We start from the raw sequence: 27758 nt of genomic DNA, 5'->3' as shown, positions 1-27758 counted from the left end.
GTTTCATTGTGTTTATGAAACCATTAATATTAAAATGATAAAAGTAAAATCTTACATCATTTAAATTTTTCAGAAAGTTTTCCTGCTTTGGTTTGCTCAGACCTGGAGCTTAGAACCTTTTTAGAACTTATACATATACGCCAAAATAATGAATGCAATTTAATTTCATAGAGCTTTGTGTTAATATTAGCCTCCATAGCTCATTTCTGACTGCTGATGTTTTCTTCTACTGACTGTGTGTATGGTTTCATCTGTATACAAGTTCCCCCTACTTGCTCAGTTATTAGTCCCCTCGCACTAGTCTGTCCTCTCCAACTACTAACCTTCTCTATGTCCCTTGACCAAGCACTGAAGCGACTCATCTTATTTATTGAGCAAATCATCTCAAAAGACTGCATTTTGTTAAAGATTCAAGAAAAAATACAACTTAAAAGTGAATATGAGATATCACTTCTAAATTTCCTTGACTATTACTCGTGTTGGAGTTTAAAAAATATAATCACAATAATGAATGCATTATTTGTCTTTCCCTAGCAGGAGAAGGGAGAGGATGTGAAATGACAGCTGTAGCAGTCTTGACTTCCATAAAGTTAAATTTAAAGATACAATGTAAATAAGAGTACAAATTATCAATATATTATTTACATGTAATTTATATGTCTCTGAGGCCTCTTGTGTCTTAAGATACTCTTTCCTGCAGTATCAATAGTAGAGCTGCACTATCACTAACTTAAAGACAAAATGTAATTACTTTTTTTTTAAGATTTTATTTATTCACTTAGAGCGAGAGCAGCAGAAGGTACAGAGGGAGAGAGAGAATCCCAAGAAGACTCCCCCACTGAACAGGGAGTCTGACGAGCGACTGGATCCCATGACTCTGAGATCATGACCTGAGCCAAAATCAAGAGCCAGACGCTTAACCGACTGAGCCACCCAGGCACCCCAAAATGTAGGTACTTTTTATCAATCCCACTATTCTTCTTTTTCTTTTTCTTCCTCCTCTTTTTCTTCTCTTCTTTTCTTTCCAAAACAGTTCAATTGTAAGGCTATTCAATATAGCTAATTTAGGTAAATATCTGCACAGGTTTCAGGGGTGGGGAAGAAGGGGAATTCCCTGAAGAGGAGTATTCTAGTTTCGGGTACCCGAGTCTAAGCAGGGTAAGGAAGGCATCCTTCCATGAAAACAGTCAAGCAAAAGGTATCATAACCCAAGAAGGTGAAACAGGATTTCACATAGGGGAGAGTCCAGCATGAGAGGCCTAGCAAGGTAAGGAGGGTATTTATGCAGAAGAAGAAGACAACCCAAATGGGGAAAAAATGTGAACAGACACTTCACCAGTGAGGATAATGGATGGTAAATGAGTACATGCAAAGATGCTCCACATGATCAGTCATCATTAAGGAGATGTCAGTAAACATCACAGAAGGATAACACTACACACTCACTAGAAGGGCTAAAACTTTAAATACTGACCATACTCAGTGGAACAGAGCGATCAGAATTCTTGCACATTTCTGGTGGAAATGCAAATGGCACAGTTACTTTGGAAATGAGTTTAACACATTTTTAAAAGTTAATAGGGCCCATCTATTTCACTCCAAGGTATTTACCCAAGAAAAATGAAAGCATATGTCCATACAAATATGTGTACACAAATTTTCACATCAGTTTATTTGTAATAGCCTAAAACTGGGAACAACCCAATGTTCTCTAGCAGGTGAATAGATAAACAGATTGTGGTATAACTGTATAATGGAGCAAGCTCAACAGTAAAAGGAGAATGAATTACCAAAATCTCTACTTAAGTTCTTTCATTTGTACCATGTCTTCAAATAAAGTAATTTAGTAAACCCCCCCCCAAATAATGAATTACAGAAGTGGTTAAATCTCAAAATTGTTGTGGTGGGTGAAAGAAAACAGGCAAAAAAAAATGGAAGAATACATAATGTATTATTCTATTCATATAAAATTCTAGAAAATACAAACCAATATCAAAGGATCTATCTATATCTATTCTATAAAATAATGGTCTGTAATCTATAAAAGTGCCATGAAAGGCAAAGAAAGAATAAGGAACTCTTCCAGGAATCTGAAGAAACATGGCAACTAAATGTGAAGAAAGACACTGAACTGGGTATGTTTGCTACAAAGGTGTCATTGGGACAGTTGGCAAGTTTGAGTGTGGTGTGAGGATTAGATTAGACTCAAGGACCTTATTGGAACTGCTGAAAATACTTGAATGGAATCTGATTAGATGTAGTAATATGTCAAAATCCACTTCCTGGTTTTGTTTATATTGTAGTTACCTTGAAAAATGTCCTGGTTTATAGGAAATGCTAAAATATTAGGGGTGATGGGGGCCACCAGTTTGGCCACTTACTCTGAAGTGCTTCAGGAAATGTGAAATTGTTCTTTGCACCATACTTTCAGTTTTTCTATAAATTTCATTAGATAGATGGGTAAATAAATATAAATAGGTAGATAGCTAGATCTAGATAAAAGGGTTAAAATGATCAGAATGGGCTGAAATAATAAATAAGCAATTTTTTTCCATATATCTATTTAAATTTATAGAAAAATTATAGGACTTATTTTCAATAACTCCATCTTTTTCCTTGAAATCTCTCAATCAGGCTCTTGAGTCTTACTTTCCCTAACAAAATGTCTCATTATGATCTCCTCCCCATCACTGTCACATGTATATACATTTCCAAGAACTCCACAGTCCTCCTCTAGCAAAGGTCTACAACCAGGTGGCCCAAGGATTTAATCTGATCCAGAGGCATACTTTCTTGTTCTGCAGAATCTGTGTTTGTTTGTTTTCCCCTATGCCGGTTTCATTATTGTATTTTAGAAGCAGTTTACTTTCTAGTTTTACAGGTCCAGATGGAAGAGAAATTTTGCTCTAGGTGAATCATACCCAGACTCTAATTCGTATCTGATTTAGATGATGATATTTGGGATTAGGGATTGATGAGACTTAGATGAGATTTTGCACTTGAGTTAATGCTGTAATACATTGAGATTTTGGGGGATGTCAGGATGGAGTGAGTATATTTTCCATATGAGATGGATGTAAGCATTTGGGGCCAGAGAAGGGATGGTGGCAGGCAGAGAAACGTACCACCACCACCACCACCCCACCCCAGTTCAAAAAGAAAATATTTACAGAAAAACTCTGGAAACCTTTTTCAGAAAAAGGGCCTTTTCAGCTGTGATTCAATTAAGGATCTTGAGGTGAGATAATTGTGAGTTATCTGGGTGGGCCCAAATCGAATGACAAGTTTCCTGTAAGGAGAAAGGCAGAGGGATATTTGAGGCAGACAGAAAAAGAGATGATATAAACACAAAGAAGGGGTGTGATGTGAAGACAGTGTTGGAGACAGGAGTGATGTGGTCACAAGCCGAGGAATGCCAGGTCAGCTACTAGAAGCTGGAAGACAGAAAACAAGTTGTCCCCTTGATCCCCCAGAGGGAGTATAGCCCTAGCGATTTCAGACTTCTGGCACCATTCTAGGCCCTGGATTTATTGGTGAGCAAAACTAACAAAGTCTCCACCTCAAGGCATTTACATATCAGTCGGGGAGACAGATGAGAAACAAATACCTATCATCAAATAGTGAGATGTGAAATGGGAAAAAGGCAGAAGGAAGAATGCATAGATGCCATTTAGGGGATGCTATTTTTGGTTAAGACTCTTAATTATCCTCAATATCCGTTTTCCTGAATGACAGAAGGAAACATGGCTCCCTGAGTAGAAACTGTATTTCTCAGGCTCCTTTGTAGCTAGGCCATCTGACAATATTTTGGCCAATAGAATGTGAAGAGAAATAATGTGTGCCGATTCTAAGACACATACTTAGTAAAGGATACCTTTTTTTCTTTTTCCTCTCTTGGCAGGAATGTGAACCAGCTTGAACATGGATTCTAGGGAGTGGTAGAGCCTCCAAATAGAAGCGATCTATATTCCTGAAAGATGTTCAGCAGACGAGGTACCTCCCTGTCTATCTATTTCTGGAATGTTATACAAGAGATAAGTACAATTCATTTTTTAAAATCTCAATATTGGGTCTCTTTGTTTTGGCAGCTAAGCCTGTAACCTAACAAATAAGTATTTTAAGTTACATGGACAAGGCAGGCCTTTCTGAGCAGAAACCAAATGGACTAAGGAAGCAAAGACTGCAGAGGCAGTATGGTATGTTGAGAGTTTTATATGCCCTAGTTTGGATTGCTTCAAAAGCAAACTTTGAGCTAAAATTTGGGGGTAGGTACTTATTTTGAGAGGCAATCTCGGGAAGCACAGATGAAGGAGTAGGGAAAGAAAGGGGAAAAAAGAGGTAAAAGCATGCCAGTGAGCAGGTTACCCCTAAGAGCAGCAGGAGCTCCAACCCTTTCAAGAACCCCTGAGGAACTTTATGGAGCATGTGTCAGAATACTCCCCCTTCCTCCAAGAGATGAGGGACAAGGTGATTACCCACCATATCCATCTCCCACAGAGAGTTTTTTCTGGAGGCCTTAAAAACCTGGCACCTTTAAGCTTCCCCCTGCAAAAGCTGAGCAAGCGCCCAAACAAGAATCAGAGAAAGGTCTCAGGCTGACAAGTATAGATACCAGGTGCCTGTGGTGGGAAGCTATAAGTATGTGGAAACTGACTACTTCCCTGCAGATGAACTCAGAAATAGGCCAAGGGACTATGTGGTGGGACATTAAGAGCTCTAATAGCCGAGTTTTGAATCCTGGGTCTTCCCTTTACCAGTTGTGTCACCTAGAATAAGGTGCTTAGCCTCTCTGTGTCTCAGATTCCTCACCTGTAGAATGGAGATAATTATAGTACCTACCTACTTCATAGGCTTGTTGTATCATATATTATCAGAGATATTATGTATAATAATTAGAATTACTCCTTTTCATATGGTGAAAATTATTTGTTTATTGTTATCTGAGATAAGATAATAAATTTATTAACCTAAACCATAATCTGTTTCTTGTTGGAACTTCAGTGCTTGTCACTGAGCTGAACAATAGTAGTAGGTGCTGTGTAAGTGTTTATTTAATGAGTAGAGCAAAAAAAAAAATTTTTGAGTCTGTTGCTAGACTTCTTGGATGTATACAAGTGTGTATCACAGGGAGAAGCAGACTAGTCCCTTCTAACCAGTGTCCTCTAGGATTACCCAGAAGAAATATATCACCCTGAGATGGAGTTTACTGTGGGGCCAGTGATTAAGCTTGCTTCTTGAAGGATCTGAAATATAATTTAATAGAGTTTCACAAGCCTATTTTTTTGGGTAATTTCCACATTCTCTTGGTTACTTTTCACATCTCATAGGAGGCTCAGTTATGAATAAAATTAATGAAGTTTCTTGGCAAAACAGAAGAAAATCAAAGTCTAGGCAGCTGGCTTTTGAAGAAACCCTAAATGCCAGGAGATTGTGCCAGTGGTTAAGAATGGTACCGCTCGAAAGCAAGCTATACTTGGAGATTTCCAGAAGACTCCCCAAGGAACAGAAAGCTAAAGAAAGGCCAGTGAATTTTCGTTATGCCTATGGAACCAGACACAACACAGAATCATAGATGTGAGTACTGAGAGAAGAAACTGAGTATTCCATGCAGCAGGCAATTAGAGCCAGCAATGGACCATCGTGGAGGGTAGACTACACTGAATGAAGGAGATGAGGAAGAAAATGAATGCTTACTGAATGTCTCATATGGGCCTCAAAACCTCGCATTTAAAAGTTGCAAAAGCACCTTCATTTAATCCTCACAATACTGTTTTGGATAATATTATCCATTAAATCATGCTAATCTATCTCACTCCCAAATCCATGCTCTTTGCAGGCAATTTAAAAGGAGGGAGGGTCATACAATCCCTAAGCATGAGCTGTGAACTACACCCAGATGTTATGAATAAACTGCTGAAGAATTTGCAGAAGTGCACAAGGATTAGAAAGGCCTTCTAACTCTATGGCTACCAGGTCTTGGTCATTTCATTTATTTGAAAGCAGGAGAGGAAATATCAATTGCCTTTACCCATCTAAAAGTATCTTCACTATTAAGATAAAACTTCATAGCATTCCACAAAACGGAGAAAATAATAATAATAATAATGTCCCACACCAGATGTCCAAGTCAATTTCAGATTCCAGAAACTCTGCATGAGAGGTTCTGTGAAGTGACATTAGAATTCAGATTCTCAAGAAAAGTGAGGTGGTAAAAGCTTTAAAGCCAGCAGTAACTTCAAAGGAAATAATGATCATGAAAATATATTCCACTTTGGTTTGGTTCGGCTTTGCATTGAACCTACTTCAACAAAGAATCTAGTATGGACCACAAAAGAAAGAATTTTTGAATTCAGGTAGACTGCATGATACAGATAGGCATGTCAGTTTTGATTTGTTTTGCTTTTCAGTCAAAGGCTTTGAGTGTGTTTGGGATTTTTGTTATTACTGTAATTGGAGGAGGTTGTTTGTGTATTTGTTTTTACTATTTTCCATCATTGGGAAATACAAATAGGTTAAGTGAGTGGGATCAAGGTTTAAAGATCTTCTGTTACAATTTCTTCTGAGGTGCTGGAGAAGAGAGAAGCCCCCGTGTTGGCAGTGTGCAACTGTATCCCATAACAGTATCTCAATTGTCTCGGCAAGCACAAAGGAGCAAGGGGAAGTGGTTTCCTTTCAGATACTTTGTCTGTAAAATTTCTTTGGCGGGTTTTCTTTGTATTTTAATCTGGCAATAAATTTCCTGTTGACATAAACGTTGTCATCTTGTTTCACTTTGTAGAAATCCCAGGCCAGCTTCACATGTTGTTGAATTTAGGGGAAAAAAATGATTATTTGGATTTTTACTAATAAAAAAAAGTTTTTATTGAGTTGAACTATATAAAATTACTGACATTGAGCTATTTTTTCCTTCAAAATTATAATTTTATGTGATTCAATCTAATGTATTCCTGATACTTCTCCTGGGAATAAGTGATTCCCTCACTAATATTTCTACAGTTCAGTAAGATTCTAGAGTATATTCTTGATTATAAAAGATAAAATACAATTACGGTATGAAGATCATCATCTAAATTTTGGGAAGTGGTAGTATTTGTAAAGCATAGCAGAGTATTCTACTACCCGCATACTTTATTAATTTTTGTTGTTTATTCGACAAGTACTATTGACCAGCTACTGTAACATGGTGTTTTTAAAATATAGGACCTAAAGTCAAAATTCATGGATTCCAACAGGGAACAGGGAAGACCTCTGACTCATAGAATAGTGTGAATGGAGTAAACTGATAACTTCGCCTTACAGAGCTATGCTAGCTCATAGCAACCACTCAGCAAAGGTGGGCAAAACAGGCGCCCCTGTCATCACGGAGCTTACAGTCTAGAAAGGGAGACAGACACAAATTGTCACAACTGTCACAAATGTTGTAAAGGAGAAGTTACATGTTCTTATACAAGTGTGAGTAAGAATACTCTGTGGCCAGCAGGAAAAGCTTCCTTTGGAAAATGAGAATTAAGCTGAGGGCTGAAGGATAAACAGTAATAAATCAGGTGCAGGTTTGATGGAAAGTATTCAGGGCAAGAGAAAACCCATGCCCTATATTTTGAGAGACCATGACATCTTAGAGAACTCATATAAGGCCTGCAAGGCAGCAGTGCCAGACCTCTGCAGGTGAGGCGGAAGTGGAGGCCCAGCCACAGGGGTCTATTAAACCATGTAAATTCCTTTAAACAGAGGAGTGAAGTCATTGCCTAAATACGCTGCATAACAGAAACCTTATTCTTTTTAAAGTACTTGGTGTGACTTATTTGTTTTGTGGCATTTATTAAAAATAATATGATGTGTCTTGGCTTCCTGCAATAGTTACAGTTATTTCTAAATGAGGTATATGTGGACAGAGTATTTTCTTTAGTCCAGTTTCTCCACTTTGAATACATATGCAATTTCCAAAGTTAGCTAAAATGTGAGGTGTGAGGGCACTGTCCTCTGAACTGCCAAGTGTTTCCAGGACTTCTGACACCAATTACAAGTTTGGGGGATTCCTAAAATCACTGTCAGTTTTGATAATTCACTAGAGGGACTCATAGGACTCACTGAGAGCTAATGTATACATGGTTATGGCTTATTACAGGGAAAGAATAAATTAAAATCAGCCAATGATGCACAGAACAGAATCTGGGAAAATTTCAAATGTGAAGTTTTTGTTGTCTTCAGAATGCATTACGCTTCCAGCATTGATGTGTGACAATATGCATTCACTAGTGCCAGCCAGGAAGCTCACCCAAGCTTTGGTGTCCACAGCTTTATAGGGACTTCAGTAAGTGAACATGATGGATTTACTGCCCATGTGGTTGCACTCGGTTCCTAGTCCCCTACTTCCCAGAGGTTGGGTTGATACCATGTGGCCCAAGGGGACTACTATGTGTCACCTCAAAAAAGCATAAAGTATCAGATGTGGTCCAGAAGAACAAAGACACTCCTATCATCTAAGAAATTCAAGGAGTTTAAAAGTTACCTCCCAGTGGCTGGGGATAAAGGCCAGATCTTTCCTTTGGCCAAATCACATGATTTACTGTAAAGGCTACCCTCTGGCTTTGGCCAAGTCTGTCTTATAGCAAAACAATCATATTCATCTAGGCAACTATATTTAGTATAGCTTTTATATAGTAGACACAGCAATAGTGTCATATGAATGTGCTTCACATCTGGAGGACCCACTGTGGGGGAAGAGATAGTTCTAAAGAAAAAACTAATCTATCCTATAAAGTCATCCTATATATTACATTTATATTTTTATTCCTTGATTTACCATTATATGTACCTTATGATAAACTCATGCAATGTTATTTAGTGTAGAAATTAGTTGATGACTGGCTAAATTCATTTCTTCCTTAGGCCAGTCATTTTCCATCAGTATTACACTTTGAAGAGGCTTTAACTCATTTTCCCAATTTGACTATCAATATCAACATTATAACCTTAACAAGGCCAGTGTATATCCTATCACACTCTGGCAGTAAATGTGACTAAAATATAAGAAACAAAACATACTGGCACACTACCAGAGTCCCACTCAGTCATTAACAGTACAATCCATCATCAGATTGTATAACCAAAATGTCACCCAGAGTGATGCCACTCAGGTTTGCGGGTTTCCCTTCAACCTTGTCAGGGTGCAAAAGCAGATGTGGTCTTCACCCTTTCAAGCATCTGGTATAAAATTGAGCTATAGGACAATATCATCTCTTGTTCTGAGCCTTTCTCAAAGTAGTAACATAATATTTAATTTCCCCCACTATATGACCCATTTATTCCCTCCCACAGTCATCTACTGTTTTCCCCAGCAACATGAAATGCCTAGTATTACCCAAACATTTTCACCTTTGGAAAAGACATGGGGTCTGCCCCCTGAGGAGGTCCAGATTGCCAGTAGTAATACTAGTCCAACAAGTATTTCCCTTCAGCATACTCTCATTATACAGGGTAGGATTACATGGCACATAGCTAGTGGGCTCTCAAGCACTAAGCAACTCGTATGTTACATTTCCCACCAACCCCAATTATGCCAGATGGGGTGAAGGCACAATTCAACCTACCAGGCCCTTAGGAATTCTGACATGAAGGTTTAAAGATATAGGTACAGTTTTTTGTTTAGGGATCATCCCTGTTTTTCTGGCACTAATAGTCACGGGCCTGGTCCTAGGACCAACTGCATTAGGTAAGAAAAAATGTTGAGGTAATAGAAAAAAAGAAAACAGGGTAGTCATACCAGCATCCTCCCCCCTGTGGGAAGAATTACATAGTCATACCAGAATACTTCCCCGCTTCCTTATTCTCCATCCGATTACTCAGAAAACTGGGGGAATCTATCTAGTGGAGACCCCTCCTTGGCCTGTCTTGTGTTGAATGTGAGAACACACTTATGAAGGTGCATAAGCTGACCCTTCTTGCTTTTATCTACTGCATTTTAAACAACAAATGTTCTAATTTCCCATTCTAATTCTCCGTCAAACCACTGCTCTGTGGATACTAGCTCTCTGCTCATTGTTAGAGATAACATGCTACAAAGTGTGTTCCTTGGTCTGACAGAATGTGTTTGACTGTACAAATTGATGTCTCCCAAAATCACCCTCAGTTTCCATAGTTTGCTAAAAGGCCTCATAGAAGTCTCTGGGAACTACTATACACAGAGTTATGGTTTATTACAATGAAATGATACATTAAAATCAGTCAAGTGAAAACACAGAGCAGAATCTGGGAAGGTTTCAAACACAAGACTTCCCTTGTCCTTAGGACACATTTTCCTCCTGGCATCAATATGTGACAGTATGTGTAGAGTACTGACAACCTAGGAAGCTCATCTGAACTTCAGTGCCCAGACTTTTTATTGGGGCTTCATTACTTGGGTCTGACTGGTTGAATGCCCACATGGCTGCACTCAATCTCCAGCCCCGACTCTCAGAGCTCAAGCTGATAACCCGGGGCGCAGAGGCTCACCATGAGTCATCATGATTAGCATAGACCCTCACGTGTGGTCAGAGGGCTCCCCCAGTCATCTCACTGGCATAAACTGGAGGATGTGGCTCAAAGGCCTACCATGAATAACAAAGACACTCCTATCTCTGGGGGATTGTCCCAAGAATTTAGAGATTACCTCCCTGGAGCCAGGGATAAGGCTACACCCCTCTTTCCGCAAGGCCAAATTCTTTACAACAAAATATATCATTTTGAAGCATAGAATTTCGTTTTTAAAGTTGTACTTCTATGAAATTTACAAATTTTTTTAGCCCTCTGTGGAACATACAGGCAGTTTTCAAGTGGGTATATGACCTGCTATGAGCTGACCATGAATTATCTGTTCTACTCTTCGCCCTTATTAACAGATAAGGAAATGGTGAAAATAAAATATAAAACAAAGACACATAAAAAGAATCAATGAAGCTAAAATAAATTATTTCTTTGAGAAAACTATGGCAAGGTTGAAGAAGGAGAGGAAGACAGAGTGGGTGGTGAGGAGAGATGGGGGAGCTTAAAGAATTGCCATTTGAAATAGATGAAGGGCATAACAGATGCAAACATTTAAACAGAAAATACAGGGATATTATACACAACGTCTTGCCAATAAATTTGAGTATTTACATGGTTGGTCAAATTCCTGGAAACCGAATCAAAAAGAGAAACATCACAGTCCCATTACTATTAAAGTGTTTTGAGTTGCTAGTGAAAAAACTTCTCACAAACCAAAAAAAAAGAGTAAAAGAAGTCCAGATATGGCTTTTCCAATAAGCTCTATCATTCAAGAAAAATAACGACAACAACAAAAAAATTTCCATCTTACACACACTGCTCCAAAGTATATATATATATAAAGAAGAAACATGTCACTAAAGGCAGCCCAGATTCAAAGAGATGGGGAATTAGACCCCACTTTACATGGAAGGAACAGCAAGGAATTTGTAGCTCATCTTGAATGTGCCACAACGTGGTTTTCTAAAATATTGTAATAAGGAGGAGTGTGTCAGAAACAACAAAGGAGAAGTGTACTTACATACATTAGTAGTAATTTAAACCTATGGTAGAGCTTAAAACAGAGTATTCAAACAACTTAAGTATTCAAACAAACAAAATGGCTAGTGCTCTATGGATCTTGGAGGATAAGGGGCCAAACAACATGTATAATAGAGAGATTAACTCTATCATAATACAGGTCTTAATTTGTATTCACATAGATTGATTCTTTCTGTGCTTTGTAAATGTAGCAATTTCTTTTTATGAAAAATGTATGTGTTTCCACTTGAGTATGCTTTCTATATATGTCTTCTATACGGTGACAGATTTTTATCATCTGTTATAGACACTGTCTTGCAAATAGTAGGCATTCGGTATTTGCTGAAATTCATGAAAGCAAAGATAAGCATAAAAAAAGGTCTGAGAAGACAATGATCTGCTCTCTAATTTATAGGAAACAATTATGTCAAACAATTATAATGTTGAGGAATAACAGTACCTGAGCTCCCCCAAGACCTCATTAAGGCTCTCTGCCAGCTTCTTTTGCTATTTCTGTAGCACTTGATCTCAGTGAATTTTTCCACGGCCTCTGTCTAATACACAAGTTTCATCTGCTATATTTAAATCAACATTGTAGAAAATTAGAAGAAGCTTTTTGCCTCAAATTCTGTTTTTAGTTCATACTATGGTGTGTATGTGATTTTTGTTACCTCCAATATATGGGGACTCGAGGGGTCGAAGCTCAGAGGGACAGAATTCTAATATGACATTTTTATCAATAACTGTAAAAGTCTTTTATCTATGAGCTTGATGCATTCTTCCTCATCTTTGAAATATTACTTCAAGAGAATTTTGGGGGGAGGGGTGGATTACAAGTATATATCTCAAATTTTATGGTATTTTTTTCCTTCCTACAAATTTCCATTCATCCATTCAGGAAATTTTAATTAAACTCTTACAATGTTCCTAACACTGTGGTAGGCATTGAAGGTCAAACTGTAACTAGAAAATGTTGTCAGATAAAATACAGGATTTCCAGTTAAATTTGAATTTTAGATCAAGATACTTACAGTAAAAATTATTGTTTATCTTAGGTTTAAATATAACCAGGTGTCCTGTAATCATTTTATTTTGTTATTTATTTTGCGTGCATGTTAAATATGACAGCTCTAGTAAAAATAAATATTGTTCCTGATCTGTTATCATTTGAAGTCTGGTGAGCAAGGCAGATCCTAATCAAACAATCTGGTAGATGAATGAAAAAATAAAATTGTGATAAGTTACCAAGGACAAGTACAGAGCTCCAGAAGGAGAAAATAAATGTAGAGAAACCTGGCCAGGAAGGGGACATTAGGGAAGACTTGCAGTTAAAACTTGTCAAGTGGAAGTGACAATGGGCCTGAGGTACTATGCGGAAGGAAACAGAGATATTCCCACAGTGTTACATTTAAATGGCAATTTTATATACAGGGCATGTGTCTAACTTTAATGGTACAAGCAGTAGAAAGCCTGACTGCTCACCATGATCCAGAACACTTCAGAAACAAAGCCTTGTTTCAGGGGCTACCTAGCATGTCTGTCTTTTCCCTTGGCATCTGACTGATAATGAAGCCAGAGGCTGCATGTTTTAGCACTAAAGGTGCTGAGATGCTACAGGAGATTCCATTTCAACATTCAATTCCAAACATCATGGACATTTTCTGGGATCACGGAAGAAAAATTGCTTGTTCCACCAGGCCTCTGACCCTGGCTCCTACCAGAAGTGAGAGGGAACATGACTGGTGGGAAAGAGTCAAATCCATGATGCACTCACCAGGGAGTTGCCAGACAAGAGTGTTGCAAGTGAACACACCCTACAGCGCCTCTGGCAGGATTCAGGCTCTCAGACTTTCCCAGCTGCCCAGCTTGTGATTCCTCCCCCGTTTCCAGTTTCTCTATGCATGCGATGTAGCAAATGGTCTTGCATAGTTTGTATTAATTATTCAGGTTTGAATATAATCTTTGTTCATCATCATCATCATAGCGAGAGTAGTCCTGCCTCAGGTTTATATATTTATTCCCATATGTTCAAGCGCCTTCAATTATCTTCTTTATGACGTCTGCTAAATAAAAGGAGGAGTGACTTATACCAATTTTTATGGATGCGGGAACCTGAGCACACGCTCTCCAGATGAGTTGCCTGCGTCCTTTTTCTGACACAGCCCACAGCAGGATGGAGCACTGACCTAGTCTCCTAGGCTTGCCTGGCACTGTATCAAACTGGTTAGAAGTGCAAAGCAAAAAAACTGACTGAAAAAATAATTATGTTGAAAGATATTAATTTAAATAATATGAAATCACAAAATTTGTGGAATATTAGTTAAAACTTATAAAAAATAAACTGACATATTTAACTGTCAGAAGTGCCACCTGTTAAATTATAAAATGATTTGATTCCATGATTTTATTATTATGGCAATAGCATTATTATTGACTCTAGCATTTTAGATATCCAAAGTAGCATATGCTCTAAATTTCACTAATAAATTATGTATATTAGAAATCTGCAAATGTGGGAATATTTAAGCTTTTCTCTAAAAATATGAAGTATTTTTTAATTATAATAGAGTAGTGTATTCCTTCATAAAAACCTGTGCCTGTGGGAGAAAATTGAAGAAATCTGTGATTTTAATATCCCAACCTCTTTATATAGCACTTTGTTTTCTGAATAACAATATTTTTCATGATGTCTATATTTTACTTTGTAAAATTTAATGTACATTGGACTCTAGGTGGATATAAATATCAAATGTATAAAAGATGTATGGGCTTTGTAGTCATATAATGCTAGATGTTTTTAAAAAGCAAAGGCTTTATTTACTAGGAAAATTTTAGAAACCAGAATACATATGGTTTTTTGAAAAGCCAGCTTTTGTTTATTCAACTAAAAGCTAGAGAATTCCTTACTTATAACTAGAAGCTCGACTATTGAGATCCTGGCTTCATATACAGGTTTCTACCTTATTTCTGTAAAAAATTGACAGGCAAATTTCAGAAAAGAATGATTATTTCCAGACCAACATCAAAAATGATTTTACTTTTTTGGGTTTTTGGTTTTTTTTTTCAAGTTGCATGTGTTCTTTGGTGCTGCCTTAGATACTATAGAACAGAAGGGACTCCAGGTCCTCCTCAATCTCTCTGTGGTCAGGGCCACCCTACTTTTATCTGTACCAGGGAAGTTTTCAAATATAAAGTGTTCCCCTAAAAGCAGTGACATAGGGGTTGCAGGGCAGGGCAGAGATTTATCTCCCGGATATACCATACCACCTATAAGGCTTTTTCTATCTGCTTATGAAATATGCCCACCAGATTTTGAAATTAATTACCTCAACCTTGAGGAGTCTTTTTATATTGAACATACCTGTGACTGATAAGTGTTATAGGGGCACCTGAGTATCTCTGTTAGTTAAGCTTCCGGCTCTTGATTTCAGCTCAGGTCATGATCTCAGGGTCCCAAGATCGAGAGCCCTGTGGCAGGCTCCCCACTAGGCATGGAGCCTGCTTGGGATTCTCTCTCTCCCCCTCTGCCTCTGCCCTTCTCTCCCTCCTTCTGCTCACACTCTCCTGCTCACATGCTCTCTCTCGCTCTCTAAAAAAAATAATAATAATAAATAAAAATAAATAAATAAAAGAATATAGTGTTATATCTCAGATGGACTGGGATTTTAAAAAGAAAGAAAAATAATATTTTAGAATTACTACACACCATTTTTGCAGATTATACTGAATGCTGTCGTTATTAGCATGATGTGGAAGGTGAAGTGTATTTGAGCCCAAACTTTGTGCCAGACTCCTGGGTGCCAGCTACTAAAGATGCAATTCCATTGAATCCTTACCACAGTCCTATAATGTTGGTATATTGGCTCCATTTTACTGATGAGAAATCTGAAACTCAGAGAGATACTTAAAGAAAGGGATCTTCCGGAGCGCCTGGGGGGCTCAGTTGGTTAAGCTTCTGCCTTCGGCTCGGGTTATGATCCCAGGGTCCTGAGATAGAGCCCTGCATCCTGCTCCCTGCTCAGCAGGGAGCCTGCTTCTCCCTTTCCCTCTGCCTGCTGCTCCCCCTGCTTGTGCTCTCTCCCTCTCTCTCTTCTGTCAAATAAGTAAATAAAATCTTTTAAAGGAAGAAAAAGGAAAAAAAGGGATCTTCCAGCTAAGCCACAAAGAAGCCTTTATAGTGTTTTCCTATTACTCATAGGGCCTATCAGACAGAAATATGGAGGAGTATTAGTTGAGAAGAACAGTGAAAAGTCTTTGGAAGTAAAAGCGGACCTGATGGTAGCCTTTTGGGTTGAGGCATATAGAACGGATACTCAGATGATGGTGGTGGTCAAGAAAGGTACCCAAAGGGGCACCTGGGTGGTTCAGTCAGTTAAGTGTCTACATCTGCCTTTGATTCAGGTCATGATCCCGGGGTCCTGGGACGGAGCCCCATGTCACACTCCCTGCTCAGTGGGGAGCCTGCTTCTCCCTCTGGCCCCTCCCCCCAGCTCCAGCTCTCTCTCTCTAGCTCTCTCTTTCTCAAATAATCTTCAAAAAAAATTTTTTATAAAGGTGCCCAAAGCAGAAAATTTTAAAGGAATTTGAGAAAACACATCCTACTCTCCTCCCTTTACTCAATCCAAACCTACCATACATCCCAACCATTTTTGGATTAAAAAATGATTGGATGGTACCAAAGCCAAAATCCACCTATTTCCTAATTTTCTGTAGAGCTGGTGCTATTGGTGCTATTGAACTCTGACTTATGTGGACTTCATCACTGCTGGATTTCCCAAACCCTGCTAACTTTGTTGTTTTCATATGCTTTCAATTCCCATGTGTCTAAGGACTTGAAAAAATCCTCTTGTGATTTGTCCTGTTGTTATTTGGTTTCTCACTGCTGTTGTTGCTTCATTTGAATATTTTCTCAAAGAGCCTTAGCAAAGTTGATTTTTTATTATGCTCCTTTTTGTGTTACTAAGAAGGAAAGATCACCTAAATCACGTTTTAATGCAGACTCACTGTTGACTCTTTATAATAATTACATTCTCAGCAATCAGCAGTAGTATCACATTTCAAGCGCCTTGGAATTATTTCTCTTGTCATGATTCGGATACATTTTTCAGACTCTTATCTAAAATTAAACCACTTCCATGAAGTTATGGTCTTGGAATTTGTCATAGCTAGCTCTACCTTTTCTCTTTCTTTTTTTTTTTTTTTAGATTTTATTTATTCATTTGACAGAGAGAGAAACAGCCAGTGAGAGAGGGAACACAAGCAGGTGGAGTGGGAGAGGAAGAAGCAGGCTCCCAGCGGAGGAGCCTGACGTGGGGCTCCATCCCAGAACTCCAGGATCACGCCCTGAGCCGAAGGCAGACACTAACAACTGAGCCACCCAGGCGCCCTCTTTCTATCTATCTTTTCTCTTTCTATCATTTAAAACTTCTACAAAGAACTTACAGAGAGAGTGACTAGATTCTGAATAATTAGTTCTTTATAAGATTTACTGTCATGTGGGAAGAATAATATTTTAGATGTCCTTACTAATCCACAAGATGTTATTTCTAAATGGTATTACTGCAGTATTAACGCTTACTGAGCTCCAATTTTGTTTTACCTGAAGGGAGTAAATTGTTCTTGCATTGTTTTAATCATCCATGACTTGTGTCTCAGTTTTTCCTAAAGGTTATCATTATTAGCAATTACATTCAGAGGACCTAGGGGGGGAAAATGGCTCTTAGCAGAACATCAGCTAACATTCAATAAGGATATTTTAAGGATATTTTGAAATATTAATTCCTGCAATGGCAGAACCTATTGCAGCCCTGCCCTGGCATCTGGAATAATTCTTTCCACCAGTCCTGTAGGTCACCCACAGTAGAGGCCTTCTCATACACAAACATCTGCTCAACTAGCTTAGTTTTGTTCTCCTTACTTCAACTCAAATGGATTTTGTAGGAATCTGCTGTGGTACACATCACCTCATAAACACAGTATATCAACACCAAAGAATCTATGAGACATCTGAAATAGAATCTGTCAAGAAAGATGCTTTGTAATTACGAAATATTATGATATGCTGTATGCTATAAACATTTGAACACATTCTAAGGTTGTAAGATGTGCATTTCTTCTCTGTGTACAATACTACCATTCACACTGTAACAATAATCCTATAAATACTGATGTTTTATTCTATTGTATTGACTATTGCCTTCCTCATGGGTGTCTTTTCAGTCTGAGAATAAAACCAAACTAACAAAATAGATATTTTCATTTCACATAAAATCATGGTTTTAAAGTGAATCAGTCATAGAAAAGTATTATTTATAAACCATCTGATATGTTCAGATTCATGGATCCCAAATTATAAAACTATTCATGAAAATAACACTCAGTAAATATTCTGTGGCTCAGAGAGAACCGACTTGAGTGTTTAAAGAATTAAAATAAAACAGTGCTCCATGTTATGTTTCTGTATCTGTTGGATTTAGTTTTTGTCAAAATTATCTGTCAGGGGCGATTCTTGTGTTTTCTTAGTTTAGTGACTCAGAGAAAGAAGGAGGTGAAAGTGCTGGGGGATGAAGACAGCATTATTGAGAAAGTTCAAAATCCAATGGATAGAAACCTAATGGTTTTTATAAAATCATGGTCATGGCCAATTTTTTTTCATTGTAGGAGAAATAAGTAAATTCAGTCAAGCTTTGTATTGTATTTACAATATTTCCATGATGTAGTTGGTTTTGGAGGAATTTTTTATTGTTTTATTTTAATTTTTCATAGTTAATACGTTTGTTTGAACCTAGAATTACATGCTGAATCTCCACAATTGTAAAGCATGAGATTTGGAGAGTCATGTGAAGAGCAATCTAGTCCAGCAAATCTGGTTTGCCTATTTGCTACTAGACTACCTAGATACTCTTCCAAGTGTGCAAATGGAAATCGTTCTTAGCCTAAAAATTCCATCTTTATGTCATGTCATGCCAGAGGTGAACAAACTGCCAATTGTTAAAGAGATTGAAAACTTTTAGCTAAAAATAAGTATTACTCATTCCAGTGTAGAAAGATAAGCTTAGATATTGAAATAATAATGGGGGAACCTCAAAAACACTCTAGTCAGCCCACTAAAACAGACCATCATGCCCAATTTCTCCATTCCTGTCATGCTGTCGATATTTCCCTGGTTAGCCAGCATCGCAACAAAAAGGGTAAACTCCATACATTGCTCAGCTTTGGAAACAATCAGACACTTTTTTTTCCAGCTGTTAGCAAACTAACCCGATCTTTATCACCTTTCTCATGGCATTTTAATAGGCTAATTGTATTCCCTGCATATATTCTTTTTCACCTAAAGGGAAAAATACTGCTTGCTGATGCTACATCGATCTTTCAAAAAAAAAAAAAATAGCCGATAGGTTCATACAGAAAGTACATGGTTCGAAATCCTAATAGAGTCCTCAGTCTAGTGTCTAATCCGTATTCTTTCTCCCAGCGTATCTGTCCAAGAGCCCTATGGTTGTGGTCACAACTGCTCAGGTTATACCTGCTTACTCCTAGCTGCCTTTTCCTGTGCTTGTTCTTACCTGCTATGCCTTCGAATGTTCAGCTTCTCTCTATACACCTAAATTCCAAAATGCTAAGGCTCAATGCGGTTAAACTGCTCTGAAGCCTTCTCCGGGAATTTACCCTCAAGTACCTTTTCTGTACCGTCAGCATTTCCAGAACATTTTATGAAATGCCCAACCTCTATATACCTGTTTTCTATTAGCTTCCTGTATGTAAGTTAAATTAAGGATAGATTGATTCTTATATTTCTTTTCTTTTCCCACAAATCAGCTTTTTTTTTTCTAACAGCAGGTCATGACTCACTCGGTTTATAAAATCAATTTAGTTCATTGACAAGTCTCTTTAAAAAATGAAATAGAGTAGAATAGAAAATACCAGGGAATGGTGCCCAAAGTAAGGAGGAGTATTGATTTGCAACTCTTGTTTCAGATAGATAGGCAGAGAGAGATAGCAATATAGACATTTGTTTTGCATCCTGATGTGAAATGTATTTTTTATTATGGATCATAGTCATGAAAGTTTTTAAAAATTTACCAAAATCGTGTTTATACTCAGTCATAGGTAGAGTTATTAATGCATTCAACATGTTGAGTATACTGGAAGTATTAAAAAAAATAACAAAATTGTCTCTCTTTGAGGATGTAGCATTCTCTTAAGAGAAACTGGTATGTACACAAACAATTTTAGTACGATGTACATGATTTCTAGATGCAGAGTACAGATAATTCCCTGGGAACATAGAGGAGGAGGTAATAGCACTTCCTTGAGAGTCTCTTGCTAACTCACATTCTTCATTCTTCTGGCAAGAAATCAGCATGCTAAATTTTAATTAAAATATTTGTAAAATGTTAGTCCATTTTCTTCTCTTCTTTTAATACTATATGGTTATTGGCAAGTAATGGAGTTATACTATAAAATTCTGTGTGGTGAGGTTGTAAAAATAATAAATTTCTCTTCAACAGTCTTGAACTATTTTCAAGAATTGATACTTAGGTGCATACTGCAGAAAAGCTATTACCTATTTAGAGGAAGAAATTGTTGGAAAAGCTTGACCTCCATAAAGTTCCCCTTTATATGAAATGAGAAAACTTGCTCACAGTAAACCACCTGTCTTAATCTTTTCTCATGTTCTTAAAATAATATGCAAACATATTGCAACATAATATAAAAATTTTAAGAGTAGTGTATACATAAAACTTCATATTGGTAAATACTGATGCCTAAAAACATATTAAGGAGTCAGAAATATTTGGTAAATACAGTAGATTTAAAATAATAGATCCTGGTACTATTAATTTCTCTTTTCCTGAAATGCAAGGTACTTTGGGCTGATTAGATATACAGTTGACCCTTGAGTAATGTGGGGGTTACAGGCATCAACCACGCACACTGTTAAAAATCTGAGTATAACTTTTGATTCCCCAAACACTTTACTCAAAGCCTATTGTTGATTGGGAGTCTTACCAATAACATAAAAAGTTGATTTACACATACTTTGTATGCTAAATGTATTGTACACTGTAGTCTTACAGTAAAGTAGGCTAGAGGAAAATATTATTAAGAAAATCATAAGGAAAATACATTGATTGTGGCATACTTAATAAAAAAAAAACCACACAAAAATCGGCATTTATGTGGACCTGTACTGTTTGAACCCCTGTTGTTCAAGGGTCAACTGTACATTTACAACCAAATGAAGAAATATTTTTATAAGAGGACTTAAAAAACACTTGGTGGTCTCTTTGATATAGCAAAAATTAAACTTCCAGTTGGATTAAAAAAGAAAACAGCAGTTACGCTCTGCAAATGTAACCAAAATATGCTACCAATTTTTAGAGTGCTTTCTTGAAACCTCATTAAACAAACCCTGAATGTATAACCTATCTGTTCCCTTGAATTCTTAGCACATGCTTTTTGAGTAAGTGGTATTATTCTTTCTCCAGGTCTAATTAATTTCTGTCAACATTTTTCATCTGGGGTCCATTAGAAGTTTTTAAATGTTCTGATTCCAGTGCATAATTTTAAAATTAAGGAGCTTCTCTGGACAGTTAAATATATATGTGCACTGTCCTTCCTTATATTATTGCATTAACTAGAGCTTGTTTTCTATATTGTACAACATAAAGCTTTTTGTGCAACACATTTCCTACGACTAAATCATATAGCCATGTTGTAGGGAACTGTTTGCTTTGTTTTGAGAAATCAAGGTCCAGAATCCAAACCTCTGAAATTTATTTCCGTATTAGGAGGTTGATTGAATGACTTTATAAAAAGAATTATCTATTTAAATTTCTGAAACAGCTTAAAATTTTATCAAATTTTTAATATATTACTTTGTATTAATAATAAATATAAAGTCTAATAATGAAATCTCTAAGTCAATAGTTTTTCTAGTGAAACAGTTTAGTTTTATTTGCTAAGAAGTCCTGAGTTTTTCATAATGAATATTATGTGTGTGTGTGTATGCTACAAATCTATGAGAATTTTTATCTGATCTACATAAACTGGTTTTATATATGGAAAATATCTACTTATTTCCTTGAGAATTTTCCCTTGGAGTTTATGTAGCATTTTTAAATATAATCAACTTGCCTTAATTTTTCACCCTTTCTGATATATGTTATATGCAGATATAGATACAGATATAGATGTTGATATATAGATATATGTTGTATATATACAACTGTTTGGGCTTTACAGCTTCAAAGCCTTATCCCCTACACTAATACATCTGATTCTCCTAATAATCAGATAAAAGAACTCAAAATAGTGTGAACAATTTTTGTTGCTAATTTACAGACGGGAAAACTGAGGTCTAAATAGGTGAAGATATTTCTTTAAGAACTAGGTAGTGAGAGGTGGAAGTAGGACATAAAACCATATCTTCTTACTCCAAATTTTATGTTTTGAATATAATCTGAATATATATAACAGCAGAAACTCAGTTGTATTAGTCAGGGGTCTCCAGAGAAACAGAACCAACGGGGGGATACATAGGATACAAAAGGAGATTTATTCTAGGTTTTTGTTCACGTGGTTATAGATACCTAGGAGTTCCATGATCTGCCATTTGCAAACTGGAAAACCGGTGGTATAATTTAGTTCTTGTCTGAAGGCCTGAGAATAGAGGAGGCCGATGATATAAAACCCAGTAGAAGACTGAAGACCCAAGAACCAGGAACTCCAATGTTCAAAGGCAGAAGATGGATGTTTCAGCTCAGAAAGAGAAAATTTACCCTTCCTCAGCCTTTTTGTTCTATTCAGGCCCTGAAAGATTGGATGATGCCCACCCACATTGGTGACAGTGATCTTCTTTACTCAGTCTACTGATTCAAATGCTTATCTTTTCATGAGACACCCTCCCAGACACACCCAGAAATAATGTTAACCAGGTATATTGGCATCACTTAGCCCAGACAAGTTGACACATAAAATTAACCATCACACCAGTATTCTTAGAATTGTTCATGATTGCTAACAATATGCTGAAATTCACTTTTTGAAAACTCCATAAAGCTCTGTTTCTGCCCCAAATAGCTAAACCCTCCCTACTCTCCCTACCTAGGCTGTGTTTCTCTTTCCTGAATCCTATTTCAGTAGAGTTTTGGAACTCACAGTATTAAAAACTGCAAAACTCAGTGTTAAGTTAAAACCTAGGGAGGGAAATCTTGTTAAGGAATGGATTTTCTAGAATTGGAAGGTCTTCTATTGCTAGGTAATAGGCCTGGTGCTTTCTATATGGTAAATCCCCTACTACATATAACAATCTATGCCTTGGGCATTTGCAATTGCCATTCAGGATGAACAAACTGAGATACAGAAAAGTTAAACCAATTGCTGCCAAAATTCCCTTAACATGCAGGTGAGAACCTGGAATTCAACCCAACATCTATGTAGCCTGAAGGATGTTTCCACTATGCCATTTTCTAGAAAAATGTTTGCAAGAGTGCTTGTTCAGAGACGTGGGTTTTCTGAAGAAAGTTGTATTGTTAAGTTGTTGTTTTGTTGACCTTTATTCAAAAGTATAGGAACATGTAGTGTTTTTTAAGCAAAGAGTTTATAATAGCTATTATCTTCACTTACCTAAATAGAAGACCTGACAATTACAATGAGCTTAGAACTTCCTTACTCAGATCACAGGAAAGGATTTGCCCCGAGAAGCTGTGCAGACTGTGGTTATCAGAGAGAACTTCATTGAAATCAAAAGCAATTTTTATGACAACTGTCAAAGAAAATCAAAGTAAAGCTGCATTACATGATGTTGGCTTATAGATTAGCTATACTCCATAGATGACATATTTAATTCATGACAGTTTTTTCAGCCCCAGCAATAAAAAGAGAGCTTCCAAAGTATGAACTGCTAGATAAAATCAAGGAAATCAAAAGGCAGAGTGGGAAATGCTAGCTAAAAATTTAAATAGGTATCTGTCCCTATTCAGAATTTCACATAAATTCACCTAAATAATATAATTTCTAATGCCCACACTAATAGTTCATAATTCACTTCTTAAATAATGTGACTACTAGGGTGCCTGGGTATCCCAGTCCATTAAGCACCTGCCTTCGGCTCAGGTCACAATCTCAGGTCATGATCTTAGGGTCCTGGAATCGAGCCCCAAGTCAGGCTCCCTGCTCAGTGGCAAGTCTGCTTCTCCCTCTCCCTCTTGCTCCTCACTGCCACCCACCCCTGCTGCTCATGCTTTCTCTCTCTTATCTCCATCGCTCTCTCAAGTAAATAAATAAAATCTTTAAAAAAAAATAATGTGATTGCTTCATCAATCTAATAATATTCTTTGATTCGTATTTATTTGTTTGTTTTAGCACACGATATTTCAGTAAGATACCTTGACTCTAAAACAATGCAGATACTTTAGAAATAGACTAGTGTGAGGTCTGTAACCAGTAGTGTTAACAGCATAAATCGATTTTCCCAAGTTTACAGAAAAACATATACAAGTAAATATCATCTTAAGACAATCAAATATATACATGTTCAATTTACAAAATGGACAAATTATGCTTTATTTTCATTGTATAAACATCTGTTGCATTCCTTCTGATACAGCTAAAACAGATTTCAGGTTATCAAGAAAGCAGGGATATTTACAGTCAAATTTCCCAGGTCCTAGTGAGTGTTAAATTTGAAGACCATTTATACTTGACTGTTCATTTTTCAAATTGCTTTAAAAGAATTCCCCTAATCCCCCTGTCCCAAAAAGTCATTCCCCAGTCTAAATTTCTAAGTAAACTTGAAAGGTATTTTTGTATATGCAGCATTAAAATATATACTGATTCTTCCAACTTAAAGTATCAGAGAAAATGTTTTCTTCCACAGAGTGACTGGCTGGAAAAACAAGCTAGAGGAAAAGAAAGAGGAAGAAGGAAAAGAAAAGAAAAGAAAAGGAAAGAAAGAAAGAGAAAGAAAGAGAGAGAGAGAGAAAGAAAAAGAAAGAAGAAAGAAAGAAAGAAAAAGAAAGAAAGAAAAGAAAGAAAGAAAGAAAGAAAGAAAGAAAGAAAGAAAGAAAGAGAAAAAGGAGGGAGGGAGGGAGGGAAGGAAAGAGAAAAAAGAAAACAGATTGAGTACCATTTTCAGAATGCTTGGAACTTTTTTACAGGACCCTAGAGGAATTTCTCTGGGGCGGCTGCTCCTCTTTCAGTTAATTCCCTGGGAATGATGAGTCGTCTTTTTTCTGTAATGTGGAAATATTAACCCTTCTAACGGTATGCTCTTAAGTAATAAAACTATACTGACTCTTTGTGTTTTGTGATTAAACTTTATTTTTCAAATGGCTAAAGGGATTGAATAAATCTTTGAAATAGAGTAGTTTCAATCAAACATTTTAATCTGCTGACAGATGGGAACTAAAAATATCTCTGACATAAATGTTTCAGTGGAAAAGCCAAATAAAGAGTCAAATTCACCAACCACTTGAGAATCCCCCAAAAGGCAATACATATCTTATAAAGGGTATAATCATAATGTTAAAACAACTGCCATAAACCGAGGAAAGAGTACAAATGTTTTAGTGATAAAACTACCAAAACATGTTTCCCATCTTCAGGTTTACATGTAAATGAAATATGATTATGATATTTTAGTGTAAAGTATCAAAAGGAGTGTGCTATGTAGACAAAAAAATTATCTTTATATTTTTGTAAAAAATTACGGGATTAACAATTTCAAAAATAATACTAGGACAATCAGCCCAAAGTTTGTAAAAAAAAAAAAAAAAGTTAGATTTCTGCTCTACACAATCCATATAAAAAAATTCAAAGTAGATAAAAGAGCTAAATGTTAAACTCAAATAAAAACCACAAACTAGGGGCGCCTGGGTCGCACAGTCGTTAAGCGTCTGCCTTCGGCTCAGGGCGTGATCCTGGCATTATGGGATCGAGCCCCACATCAGGCTCCTCTGCTATGAGCCTGCTTCTTCCTCTCCCACTCCCCCTGCTTGTGTTCCCTCTCTCACTGGCTGTCTCTATCTCTTCAAATAAATAAAATAAAATCTTTAAAAAAACCCACAAACTAACAACTATAAAGGTAAAATGAACTATAAGCATATATATATCTATAACTATGACTGGAAAAGATCTTCCTAAGAAAAACGTAAATGTCAAAATTCATCATAAAAATATTCAATATTTGTTTTGAAAAATATTCCTTAAGCAGAGTTAAGACAAATGATAAATTGAGCAGCAACATATAAAGCAAATATAAAAATGATTAATATCCAGAATATATAAAGAGCCCTTACAAATAAATATGAAAGGATAACCAAATAGAAAAATGAATAAAAGAAAAAAATACAAATGGCCAATAAATGTATAAAAAGATGTTTTACCTCCCTGATAATAAGGGAGATTTAAAAATAATGTTAGGGCCACCTGGGTGGCTCAGGCAGTTGGACATCTGCTTTTGGCTCAGGTCATGATCCCAGGGCTCTGGAATCAAGCTCCAGGTTGGGCTCCCTGCTCAGCAGGGAGTCTGCTTCTCCCTCTCCCTCTGCCCCCTTCCGGTTGTGCTCTCTCACTCTCTCTCTCACACTCTTTCTCTCTCAAATAAATAAATAAAATCTTTAATAAAAAATAATGTTATATCTTTTTTTGACCCATTAGATTAGCAAAATACTCATGAGATTGTTAATTCCCAGCACTGGGGACAAAATGGACACAAATAAATTGTTGGTGGGAGTGTCATTTGATAATGCCTTTTTAGAAGGTAATTTAACTAGCACATTCTCATTTAAACTATTAATAACAGCATGAATTCCAGTAGTTGTGATCCTAGGAATCCTAAAAATCTAGTTTCTAAAGATATCATCTCTCAAATGCAAAAAAGTATATGTGTTAGGAGCTTAAATATGGTATTACTTATAATAGGGAGCAAAATATTGAGATAACTTAGATTGTGGGTTCTAGAGTCAGATAGCTTATGGTCCAGTCAGGTTGCTTTATGTACTAACTAGGTAACTTTTTATTTGACTTCTTAATTTATATATTTGTAAAATATTTCAAACTTATTATAAGGATTAAATAAGATTATACAAGTAAAGAGCTTAGAACTCAGAAGGGAGAATATCCATTATTTACTAGGCTCTCTGCCCTTAGTACCAGAATCTTGGTTTTGATAGGGGCAGCAATGTACTCAATTAAAAAAAAAACATATTTCTTAGATGCAAGCCTTCCTTGCATCTAAGGATAACCAAATGACACTTCTAATTAATGTGATGTAAGAAAAAAAAATTACTGAGTATGTGATCCTAGGGTGCCATAACAAAATATTACAGAGTTGGTGGCTTAAACAATAGAAATTTATTTTTTCACAATTATGGTGGCTAGAAGTCTGAGACCAAAATGTCTGCTGAGTTAGTCTCTTCCAAAGCCTCTTTCATTGGCTTGTAGATTGCCACCTTCTCCTTCTATCACATGGTCTTTCCTCTGTGTGTGTCTATCTTAGTCTCCTCTTCATAAAAGGACATGACTCAAATAAAAATAAATAAAATGACCTCATTTTAACTTAATTACCTTTTTAAGACCCTATCTCCAAATACAGTCACATTCTGAGATACTGGGAGTTAGGAATCCAAAATATGAATTTGTAGGGGAAAGCACAGTTCAGCCAACAACAACAGAGTTCTCAGGAAAGCACCTTACAGGGGCACAGGCCCTATTTTCATGTTGTATTTCTTCTTTGTTCAGGCAGGGATGCGGATGAGAGGTCTGAAGCTGGAACAGCCTTTTTGTGACCCTGAAGGAAAAGGTAAGAGATCTCAGAATCTTTGACCCTGATGTATTCAAACTACAAGAACATCATCAGCTAACCCTCCCTCTGAGCATCTTGGTAAGTGTATACTGGAGGTAAAGCAGGGGGAGGGATTTAGAACTTAACTTGTTGTTCAAAGTTTCTGTTACATGTAGCTGAACCCAAATATACAGTGAGGTGAGTAGTGTTTAATAAATTCTAATTCCCAATAATAATAATTAAAAGGCTTGTTGTTGTTTTTTTTTTTTTAAAGAAACCTGAATGTTCATCAGTAGAGAGTGTTTTTAAAAATAAGGTAATCACAAACTGGTGCAGCCACTCTGGAAAACAGTATGGAGGTTCCTCAAAAAGTTAAAAATGGAACTACCCTACAACCCAGCAAATTGCATTACTAGGAATTTACCCA

The 27758-nt window shown here is 36.8% G+C and overlaps 2 long non-coding RNA genes across 2 annotated transcripts in view; one reads left to right on the top strand and one right to left on the bottom strand.

The window, feature by feature from the left end:
• Positions 1–889: 889 nt before the first annotated feature.
• The window catches only part of LOC117803021, an 86984-nt gene continuing 60115 nt past the window's right edge, over positions 890–27758 (top strand). Inside the window, exons 1-3 of the long non-coding RNA XR_004626570.1 lie at positions 890–949; positions 3902–3993; positions 27289–27349. This is a non-coding gene — a long non-coding RNA (uncharacterized LOC117803021). The remainder of the gene's footprint in view (positions 950–3901; positions 3994–27288; positions 27350–27758) is intronic.
• LOC109489169 overlaps positions 26079–27758 on the bottom strand; it is a 34107-nt gene continuing 32427 nt past the window's right edge. The window contains exon 3 of the long non-coding RNA XR_002142118.2: positions 26079–27337. This is a non-coding gene — a long non-coding RNA (uncharacterized LOC109489169). The remainder of the gene's footprint in view (positions 27338–27758) is intronic.

Source organism: Ailuropoda melanoleuca, chromosome 1 (assembly GCF_002007445.2).
Source record: "Ailuropoda melanoleuca isolate Jingjing chromosome 1, ASM200744v2, whole genome shotgun sequence".
Taxonomy (NCBI): domain Eukaryota; kingdom Metazoa; phylum Chordata; class Mammalia; order Carnivora; family Ursidae; genus Ailuropoda; species Ailuropoda melanoleuca.
The sequence above is the reverse complement of the archived record's forward strand: the minus strand, read 5'-3'. Positions and strand labels throughout refer to the sequence as shown.